Here is a 19,311-nt window from a genome sequence, read left to right as displayed (position 1 = left end):
ATTTGTGACTTCTTAAGCTGACCAAGTGGTCAAGTCCTTGGTGAGTGTAGATCAACATACCGGCACGCAGCTTCTCAAATTGACCGTCACACACAATGTAGTGGCGAGAGATTTAATTGAAAATACCCATTTGTTTATTATTATTGCCGTTGCTGTATGTAAGCATAAGTAGTATATATTTTCAACAGGAATGTGCCAGTACCCCAAAGCATTTCGGGCAAACAGGACACACACTTTACGAAGCATATTTAAATGACAGCACACACGCACGCGTGCATACAAAGTTGATACTCAGCGATTGCTGGTCGCTTAGTGGTGGCTGTGTGGCGTTGTTGGACATAAGTCAGTGCGCTTCATGCGCCGTTATACGCAAATTAATCACGCACGAATGGAAATTTCCCCCAATATAATGCTGGGTGCGTGTCACGTTGACAACAACAACAACAACAATGATAGCAAATACAAAATTCCTGCGGAACTATATCTACTTATCTATACTGTGTGTGTTGTTGTACAACAACACTCAGCGTTTACGGCGGAAAGCGAAAATTAATCAAAGTGAAATATTTTCCTCCGACTTGCCATGGCACGCATAACTCACGCTCACTGAATATGAATGTGCATATGCTTACATTTGTTAGACGAAAGTTAACGAAAACAAGAAGAAGAAGAAGCAGCAGAAGAAGAAGCATAAAGTATGCAAAAGTTAGTGGCTTTGATGTGTTAGGCCAGTGGACAAGAGTGGAGGGGGGAGCGTAGTGGATTTGGTTGGAGACTCAGTGATTTTGTTCAGCAATAATGTGATTATAGAAAAGTTGTTTGCAATGAATTTAGATATATATATTTGTGTTGTGTATTAAAATAAACTAGGTAGTATGTAGGTATGAAGGTGTGGCATAAACTAATTTTAGAGTAAGTTGTTACTGTTTGAAAAGAGGAAGTGCCATATGAACGTATTTATTGAAGTGAGCCAAAGTCGATATGCATTAGCTGAAGCTCCTATCACATTACAGAAGTTTTTAAAGTGACTTAAAGCTTCCGAGCTATCAATTTTTTTCTAATAAATATTTAATTATACTTTATACATTTCGTATAATTTCGAGTTGGCAACTCTATCCAGAAGGAAGCGTCGGAGACCCTATAAAGTATATATATAAATGATCAGTATGTTGAAATGAGTCGATTTAGCCATGTCCGTCTGTCTGTACATATACGAACTAGTCCTTCAGTTTTTAAGATATCGTTTTGAAATTTTGCAGATGTTATTTTCTCTTCAAGAAGCTGCTCATTTGTCGGAACTGCCGATATCGGACCACTATATCATATAGCTGTCACACAAACTGAACGATCGGAATCAAGGGCTTGTATGGAAATTTCTTCACGAAATTTTATGTGAGTTATTGCTCATAGAATTAATTTAATCTCCGAAAAAATTGTTCGGATCGGTTCACTAGTGCTACCATACAAACCGAACGATCGGAATCAATGGCTTGTATGGAAAATTTTCGCATTTGACGTGGTATCTTCACGAAATTTGACATGGATTACTACTTAAGGTAATAATATAATCTCCGAAGAAATTGTTCAGATCGGTTAACTATATAACCTCAATGTTTCTAGCAAACAACCCGCTAAAAAGAATTGATAAAATGTTTTCTTTTTTTTTTACTTACCTTTTCTTCCGTCTTTAGATTTGCTTAAACACATAGTTACTAAAATAAATGCACCTGTGAAGGGTATATTAGCTTCGGTATAGCCGAAGTTAACGTTTTTTCTTGTTATATTGTAAGCTTAAGCTTGTAAGATACCATTTTCAATTTCCTTGAGTAAACTTAACTGTATAAAATTTAATATATTTTTTTTAATAATTGGCAACCCTGTTCAAACATAACCTAAACTTCGGGCTTCTTTAGCAGTTGAATGAATGTTTTCTTCGTGTTCTATCATTTATTTCGTTTATTTATTATTATTTTATACATCCTCTAAGTTGTTTAAAGGCAACACCGAAAAGAGTTTGCACTTAACAAACCTGTCTTCAGCGTAGCTATTTCTAGCACAATTTTCACTCCGTTTTCTCACTGATTAAATATATTGAAGTTAAGATTATTATTTATTTAAACTTACTCCATTATGAACTAATAATAAAATATAAAGTAATTTGGTAGTTAACAGCAGCCGGAGTATGGGTCTCTATGTTCTTTGACGCATAAAAGAATTCGCTAGACTGGAAGGTAATTGCAATTGGCTAGCATTTTGCACTTCACTGAATTAGGAACATTTTGCACAATTTTTAGCCAATTAATTAATTAATGTAAAATTATTTGGATGGTGAAAGTCAGACAGTGTTGAGAGTGGAGTTGCTAATTTTAGTTAAAGTAAACGAAATGCCTTGAGTTAAAGTCTGATTAATAGAAGAGTTTAGGAAAGGGTTAGTACAAGCCATATGACTGATAGCTGATATGAGCTATGTCTGGAAAAGCATGAACAATTTTATTATTCCAAAATGTGTGGTAAAAAAGTTCGTAAAGTGGTTGACTCGCTTCGTCTCAGCTCAAATACTGTAAGGAAATTTTAGTGTAAGTATTTTAATTACGCTCCCAGAAGAATTCAGTCATTAGTATATGAAATACGAAAATGAAATTTGAGAGACAAAAAATGTTCAAGAATGTTGCCACCTATGCAAAAAATTAATTCAAAAAAGTTACGAAAATAAGCGAGCTATTTTGAGAATCTTGGTAAACTAAAATCATTTAAAGTGCTAAATATAGATTTAAACGAGTTGCCACCTGTTTAAAATTTTTATGCACATAATTTAATTAAATGAATGAATGCCATATGGACATGAAATTAACAGAATTTGAAAACATCTTCTGTTTGATTTATTTTAATGAGGTTGCCACCTGTTCAAAAAAAATACTAAAAGAAAAAATAAGAAAATCAAATCAATATTAAGATGAAATGAAATTTTAGAAAATTTGAATTCCAACGATTCATATCCAAAATTAATTCACTTTCCTGCGCACTATAATTCATTAATAATCTCCCCGCTTCATAACACGTGGCATGCATTTAAAATTTATCCCTTCTTTGATTTTTGCTCATTCTCCAAATTTGTATACTTTTGCAAATGCATACGGTTGAATTGATCAAAATTTACGGTCGTGAAATTACTAATTACTTTTCTAAACTAAACATAAGTATTTTAGCCAGGCAAATTATTGAGTAATTATTTTTAATTTTTATTTTCTCATAAAAACACCTTTAACTTAACAAAGCGTTGCAAAAACAAACCGTTTAACAAATTGAATAAATGTTTTCGCGAAAGTTATGGCTCACAGCGCAGTATGCATTAATATTTTAATATTTCACTTGCTTGTTCTGTGGATTACAGAGCGCAAGCAGGTACTTCACCTGCCAAACCGAAAGCAAACGCGTGAAAATAACGACTTGATGAAATATGAATTATTCAACGTATTAACCATCGAAAATAACGGCAGCGATGGCTCATCAATCAAACCGCAAAAACGGTAGCTCATTTGCTTTCTGAGAAAGTCACTTGAAAAATTGCTTCTTGACTGCTCGTGCGCTAATATTGAAACAATAATAAAAACAATAACCGCACACACACAAGTGAGTGAATTTAAATGGCATGAATGAAGTAATTAGCTAAACAAAGGCGTCGAAGATATATTGCCCAAATATACCAGAAAATGTAATTTGTCTACGTAATCACTTAAATATTTAAGTGCAAGTCATAAATTTCGATATTTCGCATAAAGGAAATGGTTTGTTGTTTTTTTTTATTTTTTTGTTAGGCTAGTTGCTGAGATTTATTAATTTGCTTTTTCGGTTGCTTCCGCCAAGAATGAAGTATATTAAATTTTTCCCGCAATTCGTGTGTAATAATATTGAGTAATGTAATGTCTGACTAGGGGTATATACAAAAGTGAATCATATCCAATAAAAGACCTATCGAAACTTACATATATTCATCCGAAAAATCATATGGTTTATTATTTCCAGGTAGTATCGGAGTCCAAAGTTATGTAGACTAAAGTTTCGATATTTTTCAAAGAAATCGTGAATTCAATATTTCTAAGAAGTATTCTAGAAATAAAATTCTACAAAAATTTTCTTCATTTGTTAATACCTTTATTGTATCTAGTGAATGGCGTGTCTCTACTGTTGTAGAAATAAATTCATTAAAGATTGCGCTACTGAAGACAGCATTGGTATCGTTGATCATTGCTTAATTCATTTTACTTCCGTTCGTTCGTTACTCTCTCGTTTACTCTATGAGTATAATAATTTCTCTTTATATGACATTATAAGAACTCCAATTGTATTTTAGTTTCAATCAGTCATTTGAAATTTGTTGAAGCTCATTAACTCTTAACAGAATTCGTTCCTAAAAGTATACTATTTTTTAAGAGTTTAGAGGTATTAGCTTTCAAAAAATACAGATTTAATATTTTACTAAACTTTACTTGCAATCGAAACTTGTTTTCGAGTTAATATGGCAACATCATCAATCATATGATGTGACAGCTGTTTATTACTGTTCATGGATTTTAAATAATTTTTCGATATTTATTGTGGAAGAGAAAGTCATATGAGTGCTGAATTATGATTCATGTGGTACAAAATAAATATATTATTTCCTTTAGAGATTATTAGTGAGATGATATAGTAAGAAGTTGTGTTCAAAAAATAACGGGAATTTTTAAATGTCCAATTGCTTACTTGTTTGTAGACTAAGATTATGAGCGTGGCGATTTTCGTTTGTTAAAAACTTACACTTGGCAGCTTTTTCGTAAATTCTTGATCAAAAACATTACTTTATAGTCGCTCGCTCTAGACTTCATATTCTCACTCTCGTGTGATTTCTTTGACGTGATGCTGGAGAAACTAATACGAACTGCAGATCTAAGTAGAGAAGGTACAATCTTCTATAAGAGTGTACAGCTACTGGCGTACGCCGATGTTATCGATATCATTGGAAACAACACCCGCGCCGTTAGTTTTGTTTTTTCCAGACTGGATAAGGAAGCGAAGCGTATGGGTCTGGTGGTGAACGAGGACAAGACGAAATATCTCCTGTCGTCAAACAAACAGTCAGCGCATTCGAGTCTTGGCTCCCACGTCCCTGTTGACTGTCACAACTTTGAAGTTGTAGATAATTTCGTATACCTAGGAACCAGCATTAACAGCAATAACAATGTCAGCCTGGAAATCCAACGCAGAATCACTCTTGCCAACAGGTGCTACTATGGACCAAGTAGGCAATTGAAAAGTAAACTCCTCTCTCGATGAACAAAAACCAAACTGTACAAGTCTCTCATCATTCCCGTCCTACTTTACGGTGCAGAAGCGTAGACAATGTCAACATCCGATGAGACGGCACTAGGAGTTTTCGAGAGAAAGGTTTTGCGGATGATTTATGGTCCCTTTAACATTGGCAACAGCGAATACCGCAGACGATGGAACGATGAGCTGTATGTGTTATTCGACGACATAAACATAGTCCAGCGAATAAAAAGGCAACGGCTACGCTGGCTCGGACATGTTGTTCCAATGGATGAAAGTGCTCTAGCTCTGAAAGTATTCGATGCAGTACACGCTGGAGGAAGCTGAGGAAGAGGGAGACCACCACTCCGATGAAAGGTCTACCAGGTGGAGAGGGACCTGGCTTCGCTTGGTATAACCAATTAACGCCAAATTGCCAGAAGGAGGGATACGGGGCGCGCTGTTGTGGACTCGGCTATAACCGCGTAAGCGGTGTCTACGCCAGTCAAGAAAAAGAAGCCTTCATATTCGCCAGATTCATGTCTCCTTGTTTGACTTTTTCCTATTTCCAAAACTAAAGAGAACCTTAAAGGGCCGTTTTACAAGCATACTAGAAAGCGCTGAAAGAGTCGAAGGATATCCCAAAAATCCAGTTTGAGAAGTCCTTCGACGACTGGAAGAAGCACTGACATAAGTACATAATATCGAATGGGGACTATTTTGAAGGCGTTAACAATTAATGTCGAATTAATAATTTTTTTTTCTCAAAGGAAAATGCCCGGTATTTTTTAACACTCCTCGAATATTAAAGTGTTGAATTATCTCTTAAAAGACTGAAATTATTGATTCGGTATTGGGGTTGGCATACTCTAAATGCCATCTTATTACTTTATATTATTCACTTGAAGGCTTAGTCTGTCTAGAATGTTAACGTTCTTTCATGGTCTTGGGAAGTTAAACTCCTTTGAAAGGCAATGATAGCAAGATGAGGATAGCCAATTAAAATAAAGTCCAATCTTATTTTAATACGAGCAATTTGTCTAATTTAACAATGCAAATGCTACAATACTAAAATTAGAAAACAAATACAAAAAAAAAGTAAAATCATCTCACATTTTTATGAGATCTGCTGACATGAGCACAGCAGAAAACAAATGCAATTGCTGTTTATACGCTTATACGCTGTGCACTTCAACGAAATTGCCACATAATCATTTGCCAGCAACAAATCGTCTCGCTAGACATTTGCAGATTCAAGTGCCAGCGAAAAAGTTAAAGCGACTTACGCAAATTCACGCCAAGACACACACGCACACACAAACACATCTTCCATACCGAATAAATAATTGCACTTCATGCCAAGCACTAACTCACGTGAGACAGACGCACATAAACAAAAATAAAATAGACAACAACAACACTTTTCTGGCAATTTTACTTGCTAAAAACTCCCCAACGGTTTTTGTGTGGAACTGCACGCAACGGGATTTTAAGCATAAGCTACCACAGAATAAACCCCAACCGCCCCTCTGAGTATGGTGCGCAAATAAGGAATTTCCCCTTGACGCTGATGACGACGACAAGATATCCCATAGACGATGTGCGCGGACAGCAGAGGCCAAGTTGAAAATAACAACAGCAACAACAACACAAGGCGAGTTAATAAAAGCCAAAACGAGTGCAGACTTATTAGGAACATAAAGTATCTACGTAATAGACAAGGCGGATAGATAAAGTTTATCAGCAAAAAGGAAAAAATATAAAGAATTGAAAAAGTAAAAAAAATATAAATAAATAAAAATAAATTTAAAAAATATAGAAAAAAAAGATAAAAACTGTTTAAAGCACTAAACGCAAGAGTTCCGAGACAAAAGCGATAAAAAAGTGTGTGTTAAAGCACATAACATATGACTAAAGAGTCTCTATATAAGCACAAGGTGCTAACGTCAGACGGCTATTGCTTAGTAGAGATATACATACAGACACACATTTGTAGGCATAAATTATGTGCGCGCTTGTATATAAGCATACATATATGTATTTAAGTATTTGTAAACAAGCTGAAGGCATTGTTGGCCCTGGCCCTTGGCTGGGGGACGTGATTAAACTGCCATAGACCACAGAGTAGTCGGTGCGGATGCGCGCGCATAAACTTCCAAGTCACTTGATAATTATTGATTAACAGAGGGAGTGTGAACGTATGTAAGTATCTATTGTATATAAATATATATAAGTATCTAAGGTGGAGCTTGTATGTGTGAGATCTATGAGCATTAGCACACAGCACGTGACTGCTTTACAAACCTCGTACAAACAAATGAACGTCACGGCCAAAGGATAAGCCACCACAAATGTGGTACATTATAAAAGTATATATGGTTGGATATACAGACATGTGGTCATAAAAAAGGAGGTCAATCAGCGCATGGACCACAAGTTTATACATATTCACACACATCCATATAAGCTTTCTCTCACCGCGCGCAGCCACCGTATATTGGTTAGTCCTTCTCTTTTTTTATTTTATTGTAGGCAAGTTATAATAAATTTGCTTCGGCGACCTGCTCTGCCTGCTGGCCGTTATGAAAATCAATTCCGTTAGAACGTGACACGCCGTTAGCCGACATACTTAGGCACATACATGACGCTTTTATTTATTTATAAGTGCCCATATATGCTTATCTATCTGCTTTATATCGTATATATGTATACCAATATCGATCACTTCGGCAGCTGTTAATGTGCAGACAGCGTTGCTTTAAGACTCTTAGACAGCACTTTGGTGCTTTTTAAGCATTAACTGTGCACATTTGCTGCTTTCAAAGTATTAAAATTGTTGTTGGTTATTACCGGAGAAAGGTATTTCTGAGCTGCAGGATACTGGGTTTGGATGTTTAGCGATAAACATATGTGTATTTATCTACGAATGAATAAATGATGTGCCACATATATTTGGTAAAATGTGGACATTTTGAAAGCACTGGAGGAAAGATTTAGGTATTGATGTATGAATTGTTATAAAAACAAGAAGGAAGGGCTAAGTTCGGGTGTAACCGAACATTTTATACTCTCGCAATTTATTTATTTAACTTTATTAATATTATATAACACACAATTTGACCCACATATTCGTCATATATATTGTATAAAGTCCATTGAAAGTTGGAAACCATAATATTAGGTTAGAAGCACCGAGGTCCTCATGTTCGATATATGGGTCCTCGAAAACCTATGATCCGATTTTTAGAATGGGGCTGCCACACTATAAACATAGTATTTGTGCAAAGTTCAGCATCGATATCTTCACTAGTGCTTACTTTATATATTATAAGGTAAACGATCCAGATCGTCTTCAAAATTCTGGTATATAGGAAGTTGGCGTGGTTGTGAAGCGATTTGGCCAATTTTCACAACATATTATTGGGAGGTAAGGAAACTATTACAAACCAAGTTTTATTGAAATCGGTCAAGTAGTTCCTGAGATATGGTTTTTGACCCATAAGTGGGCGACGCCACGCCCATTTTCCAGTTTGTAAAAAAATCTGAGTGCAGCTTTCATCTGCCATTTCTTATGTGAAATTTAGTGTTTCCGACGTTTTTCGTTAGTGAGTTAACCCACTTTTAGTAATTTTCAACCTAACCTTTGTATGGGAGGTGGGCGTGGTTATTATCCGATTTCAACTATTTTCATGAAGTGTGGTGGGGTACGTAAGAGAATCGACTACATAAAGTTTGGTTTATATAGCTTTAGTGGTTTGCGAGTTATATACAAAAAACCTATTTGGGGGCGGGGTCACGCCCACTTAAAATAAAAAATACATCCAAATATGCCCCTTCCTAGTGCGATCCTTTATTTCAAATTTTACTGTTATAACTTTATTTATGGCTTAGTTATTACACTTTATGTGTTTTTGGTTTTCGCCATTTTGTGGGCGTGGCCGTGGATCGATTTTGCTCATTTTCCAAAGCAATCCTCTCAAGTTATCGCTTGCACGGACAGACGGACAGACGGACGGACAGACATCCGGATTTCAAATCCACTCGTCATCCTAATCATTTATATATATATGACCCCATATCTAACTCTTTTATTTCTTGGTGACACAAACAACCGTTATGTGAACAAAACTATAATACTCTGTGCAACAGGTTGCGAGAGTATAATAAAAATCACTAAAAAAATATTTTTTTCCACACAAAATACAAAATGTGTATCTAAATCAAATATTGAAACAAAATTAGTGAAAAAAAGAGTTGCCACCTGCCCGAAAAATAAAATTAACTTCAAAATAGAAAATGATAAAAGAGAGCGTTAACTGAGAATACAGTTATGCATAATTTTTTATATTTATTTATAAACAAATTCGTATGAATAGGGTTGCCAGCATCTTAAAAAATCAAAACAAGCCAATAAATTAACTAATTCGCATAAAATAATAATATATGGCTTCTAAAAAGAAATCTAGGTGTTGAACCAAAAATATTTTTGAACAGAGTTGCCACCTATTTCAAAAAAATATTAAGCGGTAAATTGGGTGTCTAGGGCTATATCAATATATGTATTTATAAATACGTTGTCAGAAATAAAATTTAAATACTTCAGTTTTTAATAATTAAACAAAGAATGAATATTAGCTTCCTAGGAGCATAACATTGAAGTTTAATCGAGTTTCTAAATTTTTAAGGAATTTGTGGAATTTTCATTATATGATTACTGCCATCTCAGTTAACCGAAATGTGAAAAGAAGCCACAAGGTTGCTAGGAATGTCAAATATTTTCGCCTATGATCCCTTTTATGGAGCCCTCTGGCACGGCTGTGGGTTATTTGCAGTGAAGGAATGTGAAAATGTGGCTTATAACGGCAGAAAAACATGCTAAAGTCACATATATACATATATATATTCATAAATTTATATTCATACATCCAAAAACACTTATACATATATATGCAAAATTTCCCCAAATTTAAATTTATATGCTTTTCCTTATGCTCGCACTTTGTTTATTTTTCACAGCCTTTCATCAGCGCCGTTTATTACCAACTACACACATCCGGCGGCTCTTTGTTTGTACGCTTGTCAAATAAATAAGGAATTTCACAGCGAAAACGCAAGAAGTGTGTTTGAGTGTGCGACGCTTTTTATCTACTGCTTCCTCCATTGATTTAATTCTTTGCTCTATATAAAAATGTCAGCTTCATGTGTTTGTTTTTGCTTTTATTCTGTTTTAAAACAAAATTTGCTTTGTTGCTACACACTTTCATTACTCATACGCCCCGACAGCCACCTACCGACGCTCACTCGCTAAACGCTGTGGCTGTTGGGGAGTTTAAAGTGTCTTCTTCGCTTTTCTTGCGCTTAAATTAGCTGACATTAGGCAGGCATAGTCAACAAATATGCTTTCTAAATGAGTTCATATACATATTTAAACGCTCTTAAGCATTTTAGTATGACATTTTCATTCATTACTTTATTACTGTTGTTGCTTGTTTGTGTTTTAATATTTTTGAACGGACGCTTGAGAGCGTTTAGAATAAATTAATTTAAATACTCGAGCATTCATACATATAATAGAGACCCTGTAGGGAAATTTTAGAGTAGCAGAGGTGATGAGACTATGAAAAATGGCGGCCAATAAATTATTTAAATAATTTTTTTTATACAACTGAGAAAAAAATCTATGAAAAAATAGGAAAAAATAAAAATTAAATATTTCCCTTCCTTAATTCCTTGATTCCTAAATTTCATTTTTTCTACTTCCTTTCACCTTAAAATCTCACCAAAAATTAGTTTCAATAACTCTATAATACTATTCCTAGAAAGCCCCTCCGGCTTATATGTAACACACACATGTTCTATAGCTCTTCAGCCATAATATAGAATTGTGTGCCCGAGTAAGTGTTTGATAAGTCATTTATAAAGTATTTTCATAACTTATTTGTGCGGGATAAAGCGTTACGTAGCGCCTTTGCTAGGCATTTTTATCTAGCATGGCATCACTGCTTTAGTTATATATAAGTAGATAGCTGCTATGCACTTGCAGCTGTCAAATGCTTGTGTTAACGCTTTTTGCTATGAAAGTCATTGTCATTGACTTCGTCAGCGACGTGAAGTGATAAGCAACTGTTGCTTAATAGAATTTCGATTTAATCTCTGATAAACAAAAGTGCTTGAAATGTTAATTGAATTGATGTTCTTAAGCATTTTTGTTGAATGAAAGTTGTTAAAGTGGATCTTTCGTTTTTACTACGTCAGTAGATAAGAATTTAAGACTGCAATTAAGCAATAATGCAAAATTCTCTGATAGAATTTTAGAATAACGGAATAGGTTTTCCAGGAGTTTTGACAGATCGTATATATGACCTATACAATGATCACGACAGGAACTTTTTAAGAAAGTTCAAAGGATCTACCGGGATGCAAAACTGCAAAAGTTATGTGTAAAGCGGTAGATCAGAAATACCCGTAGTTCTTACTGACGCTCGATAGAAGGAAATTTAGGAACATGGTCGGTATACTCACTGGTACCAGAGAGACAATGGAACTTGCCCGGCAGTGTTAAGACAACGGCATTAGCACTTGGGGGCTTCACAGTACGATAATCTGGATTGAGATTGATAGTGAAGCCACATCAACTTTTGAAATTCTTCTAATTCTGACTACCCTACATTGACTACGTGACAGCACTTAATATGGTACCGCAAAGTACTAAAATCGGTCTATGTGTGGCACACTGCCTGCCAGATTAACCTAACCTAACCTTTGACAAATCGTTGCTTATTGTTGTTGTAGCAGCCTACAATATTCCCAAAAAAATTTCATATACCATTAACGAGACCTATCCTTAGCTGTTTATATTTAAATCTGTGCCCGCATCAGAAACAGTCAACTGAAAAGCTATGATAATTTGATGTTCTATGAACGTGTTGAGAAGTGCAAGCACAATCAGAGTCAATGCAAAAGTAGAAAAATATATACCGCCTAAAAGTATGCTTTATTTACTAGTATACTTTTTTTGATAAAACAAGCATCAGGATTATTCAAGTAAGCTTGTCTATATGCATAAAAATACTCTTTAAACACTTTAAAACTACCCAAAACCACTTATTTCACTTGAAAAGCACCGCCACAAGCAATGCTTGGAATTTCAAACAATATGGCACACCATATAAATTGCAGGTTAACTACCACAAACACAAAGTCACAGTATAACTCACTATCAAAACCTCGAAAATAGAGGCTTTTAACGACTCCACGCCGAAAAAATGCCATAACTGAACTAAGCTAACTGGCAAGAAGGCTCAACAGTCAGACAGCCACACCAGCAGCCGAGCAGTAAGCTGAGCGAGTAACACGCCTCCATAAAAAAAACTTTTTAGCATTGATTGCCAGCTGTGGCGCTGCTCGTTAAGTTGGCGTTGTGTAATTGCGTGCAAGTAACGCTGCGTGTTCACTATATATGTAAGGATAGAATTATAAAGTATATATGTGTGTGCGTGTTTTGGTGTGCTGAAAGTTTTGCCGTTTTGAGTTTTGTTTTCAGTCATTCAGTGGCTTTAGTGTGGTAATGTGGCTATGATTTTCAACACAACCCATCAATTTAGAAAGCAATACAACTTAAAAACAACCACACACACACAAACGACGGTTCGGATGCTGTCGGTTGGCGTCGTAGCTGTCATAGCTGTCGGTTGGTTGGCTGTGCATTCAAGAGAGAAATTTAATTGATTAAATTTTGTGGTAACGAAAGCAAGAAAATACAAATTTACAGCACGCCAAGTGAAATGGAAAGTTGGAAATGTGGCAAATATGTGATGAAAAGCGAAACAAAAAGGGCGTAGAAAAAATGGGCAGACATTAAGGGGGTTGGCAGTTGGCTGAAAATGCTATAATTTGTTAACTCGGAAAATACTCAAATTCTTTTTTGTGGCTTGAGTTCTAATTTGTTGTTGCTGTTTTAACGGCGTTTCATTTTACGTCTGCCTTTTCGGCGTTAATTTATGTGATTAAACTGATTTTGCCTGGTCCTTTTTTCCGCATTTTTTCTTAATTTTTTCCTCGCATTTTGTCTGCTGGATATCAAAGCTAAGTGACTCCAATTCTTCTGCGCTACTCATAGCGGAGGATTGATGTGGATAATTACAGAAACATCTTAAGCTATATATTTCTTTTTCTGTTTTGGGTCAGCTATAAATATTCTATGCGGTTGTACTGGAGGATTGATGTGGATAATTACAGAAACATCTTAAGCTATATATTTCTTTTTCTGTTTTGGGTCAGCTATAAATATTCTTTAATGGAGTTGCCACCTGTTCTATACATATGGAGATAGTATTATTAAAACAGTGTATCAGAGTATGAATTTTCTTCAAACTTATTATTAACAAGTATGGAAGGGCTAAGTTCGGATGTAACCGAACATTTTATACTCTCGCAATTTATTTATTTAACTTTATTAATATTATATAACACACAATTTGTCCCACATATTCGTCATATATATATTGTATAAAGTCCATTGAAAGTTGGAAACCCAAATGTTATGTATATGGGAGTTAAGTGAAGTAATGACCCGATTTAACGTATTTTGGGCATGTAGACATATTATTAAAAGAAAGATATTCCCTCAGAATTTTTTCAAAATATCTTAGAGACCTACCTTTTTTGGTAAAATAAAATTAGAAGCATTGAGGTCCTCAGATCGACTTTAAAGTTCTGGTATATGGGAAGTAGACGTGGTTACGAACCGATTTGGACTTTCACAATATGTGAATGGGATGCAAGGAAAATGAAATTGGTCGAGTAGTTTCGGAGATATGGTTTTTGACCCATAAGTGGGCGGAGCCACACCTATTTACAATTTTATACACCAATTTGAGTGCAGCTCTTCCCTAACTTCTTTATAGTGAAATTTCAGGTATCTAGTGTTTTCCCTTACTTAATTACAGCATTTTTAGTAGTTTTCAAAATAACCTTTGTATGGACGTGGTTGTAATCCGATTTCCTCCATTTTTGGTCTGTATAAGGTAGCACCTAAAAGAAACGACTCTGGAAAGTTGATATATGCTTGATATAGGTTTATAAGTTTACGAGATATGTACAAAAAACTTAGTAGGGGGCGGGGCCACACCCACTTCTAAAAAAATTACATCCAAATATGCCCCTTCACGATCCTTTGTACCAAATTTTACTACCATATTTGTACCAAGTTTCATCAAGATATCTTAATTTTTACCCAAGTTACAGCTTGCACAGACGGACGGACGGACAGACATCCGGATTTGAACTCCATTCTTAACCCTGATCCCTTTGGTATATATAACTCTTTTAGTTTTACCAACTTCGTTTAAAAATTGATTTCTCATAGAGTTGCCACCCTCAAACATTTAACAATTAACGACTGTGAAAATGAAATTTACCGTTTCAAATGAGCGCAGAAAAACTAATTTAGCTTCGAATAAAAAAATTATTTTTAATTGATGTAATATTTAGGGTTGCCATATATAAAAATATTAAAAACCATTCTGAAATTTCAATAGGTGAATTAATGATATTAATCTTTTTACCTATTTATAAATATTTTTTAAATATAATTAAGTAATTTTGAATAGGGTTGCCACTTAACTAAATTACATTTGCTTAATCTAGCATAGTCTCTGTATAATATGGTATGAAACAAGATAGATAATGTAATAGAAATTATTATAACTAAGATAAAATTATTCAAAGTGTTGCCACCACGTTTAAAAAGTATTATATTTATTTACATTTAGAGAATTTATAAAAATTGCTTTTACTATTTATATTTAAAAAATATCATTCAGCTGTTTTCATTTAATTCATATTTAAATTCACAAATTTTTTGTTCTTGTAATCTACAAGTATAGCCCAACTACAACACTCATTTTCTACCCTGCTTTAATATATCATAGCGTTATTATACAAATTTGTAAGTCATCACAGCACATAATTTATCTGAAATCTCCGTTGCTCCATTTGCACGCACGCACGTGCCACTCGCATAATTCCGTCTGTTAAATGCGATGACTACATGATTGACCGACAAACAGTCTGTTGTTGACAGCAGCGACGTGACGGACAGCGAGGCTGTGTGAGTAAGGGAGCTGATCAAATGAGATAACTGTTCACTTTAATGATTTTGCATTATTAATGCCCAGCATTTAGCATAAGTTATTCATTAGGTGAGTTGGATATATTTTTTCAACTTAAACTGAAGAAATACTCAAATTTTATTATGCAAAGTCAATTTAAATTAATTTGAGAATTTTTTGTGTATTAATTAAACGCTAAAAATCTTTAAATTGCACTAAAATTAATTGTTTACACTCCTTAATTAAAATGCACACCCTTTCCAACTAATGATATGCTCTATTAGACTATATGCAAATAGCCGACCCACCATGGCGTATGATTGATTTCGCTTTTCTATCTTCGCTTGTGTGCTCGAGCGCTACGTATAAATATGAAAGATGAGTTTAACGCCACGTTTTCTGCATTTAACTATTATTTATCTTAATTGTCTACAACATTCTGTAATTAACCAGCTACGTTAAGCACCCTTACACACTAAATCAACTGATAACTATTTGCTGTTCTTGTTGTTGTTGCTGCTTGTGTTGCTTACAGTAAATTGGTGTAAATGGCGCATCAGTTGAGTTCCCCGTTTCACTCAATCTTTCATTACATTCATCACATTTGTTTATCGCGCTCATCAGTCAGCAGCACAGACGAGCGATACTGTCAGCCTAAATTTATGCTTCGATTGTAATTAAGTGAGTGCGTTTTCTAATTACGCTGTACTGAGGTTGGTAGTTATTTGATATGCTATTAATTTTGAGATTTTTTTGGTGAGATTGGAAGGTATAAAGATTTTTGAAAAATATGATATATATCTAGAAATGAGGCAGATATGGAAAGAGAGAGAAGATTTTTTTGGAATAGGCGTCAAATACTTCGGTAGTTTCAAAAAAATATATAATATTGCCACCTGTTCGAAAATTTTACGTACAATTTTTATACTCTCGCAAAAAAGTTGCTAGCAACAAAGTTGCTACGAGAGTATAATAGTTTTGTTCACATAACGTTTGTTTGTAACACCTAAAACTAGACGAGTTAGATATAGAATCATATATACCAAAGTGATCAGGGTGACAAGTAGCTTTGAAATACAGATGTCTGTCCGTCTGTGCAAGCTGTAACTTGAGTAAAAATTGAGATATCTTAATGAAACTTGGAACACATGTTCCTTGGGGCAGTGAGAGGGCTTTCGAAAATGGGCGAAATCGGACCATTGCCACGCCCACAAAATGGCGAAAACCAAAAACACATAAAGTATCATAACTAAGCCATAAATTAAGTTATAAAAGTAAAATTTGGAACAAGGAATCGCACTAGGAAGGGGCATATTTGGGTGTAGTTTCTTTGGGGAAGTGGACGTGGTCCCGTCCACAAATCGGTTAGTTATATATAACTCGCAAACCAATAAAGCTATATAAACCAAACTTTCTGCAGTCGGTTCTCTTACGTACCCCACCACACACCATGAAAATATTTTGAATTGGATTGGTGGGCGTGGCACCCCCCATAGAAATGTTAGGTTGAAAATTACTAAAAGTGGGTTAACTCACTAACGAAAAACGACAGAAACACAAAATTTCACATAAATAATAGTAGAAGGAAGCTGCTCTCAGACTTTTTTACAAAATGAAAAATGGGCGTGGCATCGCCCACTTATGGGTCAAAAACCATATCTCAGGAACTACTCGACAGATTTCAATGAAATTTGATATATAACACTTTCTTGACACCTTGATGACACGGGTGAAATATGGGCGAAATCGGTTCACAACCACGCCTACTTCCCATATAACTCAATTTTTAATTCCATCTGAATCCTTCACTTTATCATGTATACATAAGAAACCAATGAAGATAGCGGAATAAAACTTTGCACAAATAGTACACATCATCTCTGACTTCGCTTGTGAAAAAATTGTCGAAAACGGACTATAACTGTTCAAGGCGCCAGATATCGAACATGTTGAACTCAGCGCCTAAGGGTAAATTTTAACCGAAAATTTGGGTAAATCTCTCTGATAATTTAATGTAATTCAGAGGAAATTATTTTCTTCTAATAGTTTTCTGTTGAAAAAATTATTAAAATCGGGTCATAACATCTCCTATCTCCCATATATCTAATTATAGGTTTTTCAAAAATACGGTGCTTATTCCGCATATATGTATTGGTTAATATGTGAGATATCTTAGCAAAATTAAGTGAGCGTATAGTCTTGAATATAGTGTATGCTGCTGGTCAAAATAAAAGAATTACCTCAGCCCTCATATAGTATATATTACGATTTTCGTTATTTTGTTAAGCTTTATGCCGAATTTATGGGTAAATTTTGTATGTTTGTATGTTTCTTCAATAAATTGCGAGAGTATAAAATGTTCGGTTGCACCCGTACTTAGCCTTTCCTTACTTGTTTTTTGATGAGATCATTAATAAATTACAAAATCATAAAAGACAAAAATCGAAAATATTTTTTTAAGGTCGTTGGCCAAAAAATTTAAGATATGAATAAATTATTGCAATATAATTATTTAAAAGAAAATATTCATTTATTGGTTTTCATTGTGGATGATCGTTTAAGAGTGCTGTCAACTATTTGAAATCTTCTATTGAAATAAATTTTGAATATTTAATAAAGATTTTCATGGAATATGTTTTTTAGTGTTGCCACTTGATTGGACTTTTTTAATAAAATAATTTTCCCACACACAGATTTTTCAAAAAATAATTAATCCGGAAAATGCTATAAAAATATACATATTTTTGTGGTTATTGTGTTAGAGCAGAATCAATTTGCCGGAAAATAAAATTGCAACAACCTTGTTAACTTTCAGCAGAAGCCTGCGGCAGAACGTGTCAACAGTAATTAAAATAGGGTCACTTCAAAAATTTCAAAGAAAGTTAAATAAATACGGCCGTTAGGCAATTGAGTATACAAAGAGTATGAGGTAAAGGTGCAAAGAAAATAAAATGAAAATAAAAGCGAATTATATAACATATTTTGAAGTCAATATGGGAATCCCGCCAAATTTACAAAAGCTTTGAGTGGTTGTATGCTATGTTTATGTATCCCTCATGAAAAATATAAAAAATGTTTTAAAATGCGCCAAACGTATAAAATTGAATAGCAACAAGGGAGAAAACAAATTAAAATAAAAGAAATTAGAGGAAAAAACAGCGAGAGTAACAACGCGAAATTTAAGAATATAAGAAAGTTATGACTTTAAAGCAGAACAGGCGTTAAATTACATACATATTGACGCGTCGAACCCAAGCCAACTGTTTAAAAAGCGAATGTGTGCATGAAAGGCGAGACGACAAACTTCACACAAGTCAAAATTCCAATGTAAATATGTGTGTATGAGTGTGTCTGTTGGCGTTTACGTGCGAACGCCTGAAAGTATGCTGCTGATTACAAAAACTTGTACTTGCACACATATATTGTTGTAAGCGTGTAGCTGCCTGTATGTGCTGCTTATAGCAAACTTTTTGTACTTCCAATTGGCAAAGTGAAAATTAAACGAAGCAATATCAAGCATCTGCAATATTTTGGTTGAAATTCTTGAAAAAGAAAAAATTGATTTAAAAGCAAATCTAATTCAAAGCAAAATTGCTGAGTTTAAAGAGAGAAAAATTGAAAGCTAAGGGGGTGTAAAATTTAGTGTTGCGTCCGGCATAATTTGTCAATCGATTAAAGCAATTTTAAAAACTTTAGGTGACTCGACAGTTTTCGTCCACCAAATAGCTGAATGCCTTGATTGAGTTGCTTTACGAGAGAATGAGTTGCAAAACAGTAGAATTACTGCTTCAATATATTTAATATTTTTTTAAAATCGACAAATAATGTCATATCAGCCATCATTTTTAAAATAATGTAAAATTTACAGGGTACTAAGCTTGATTGCATGCAATGATTAGAAATTGTATGTCAT

The 19,311-nt window shown here is 34.5% G+C and overlaps 1 protein-coding gene across 3 annotated transcripts in view; it reads right to left on the bottom strand.

Annotated features, from left to right (window-relative positions):
* The window catches only part of Pde8b_0 (high affinity cAMP-specific and IBMX-insensitive 3',5'-cyclic phosphodiesterase 8), a 156,846-nt gene that overhangs the window by 83,030 nt on the left and 54,505 nt on the right, over positions 1 to 19,311 (bottom strand). The window lies entirely within an intron of this gene.

This window comes from Zeugodacus cucurbitae, chromosome 6 (assembly GCF_028554725.1).
Source record: "Zeugodacus cucurbitae isolate PBARC_wt_2022May chromosome 6, idZeuCucr1.2, whole genome shotgun sequence".
NCBI classification, from domain to species: domain Eukaryota; kingdom Metazoa; phylum Arthropoda; class Insecta; order Diptera; family Tephritidae; genus Zeugodacus; species Zeugodacus cucurbitae.
This window is presented reverse-complemented; position numbering and strand designations above follow the sequence as displayed.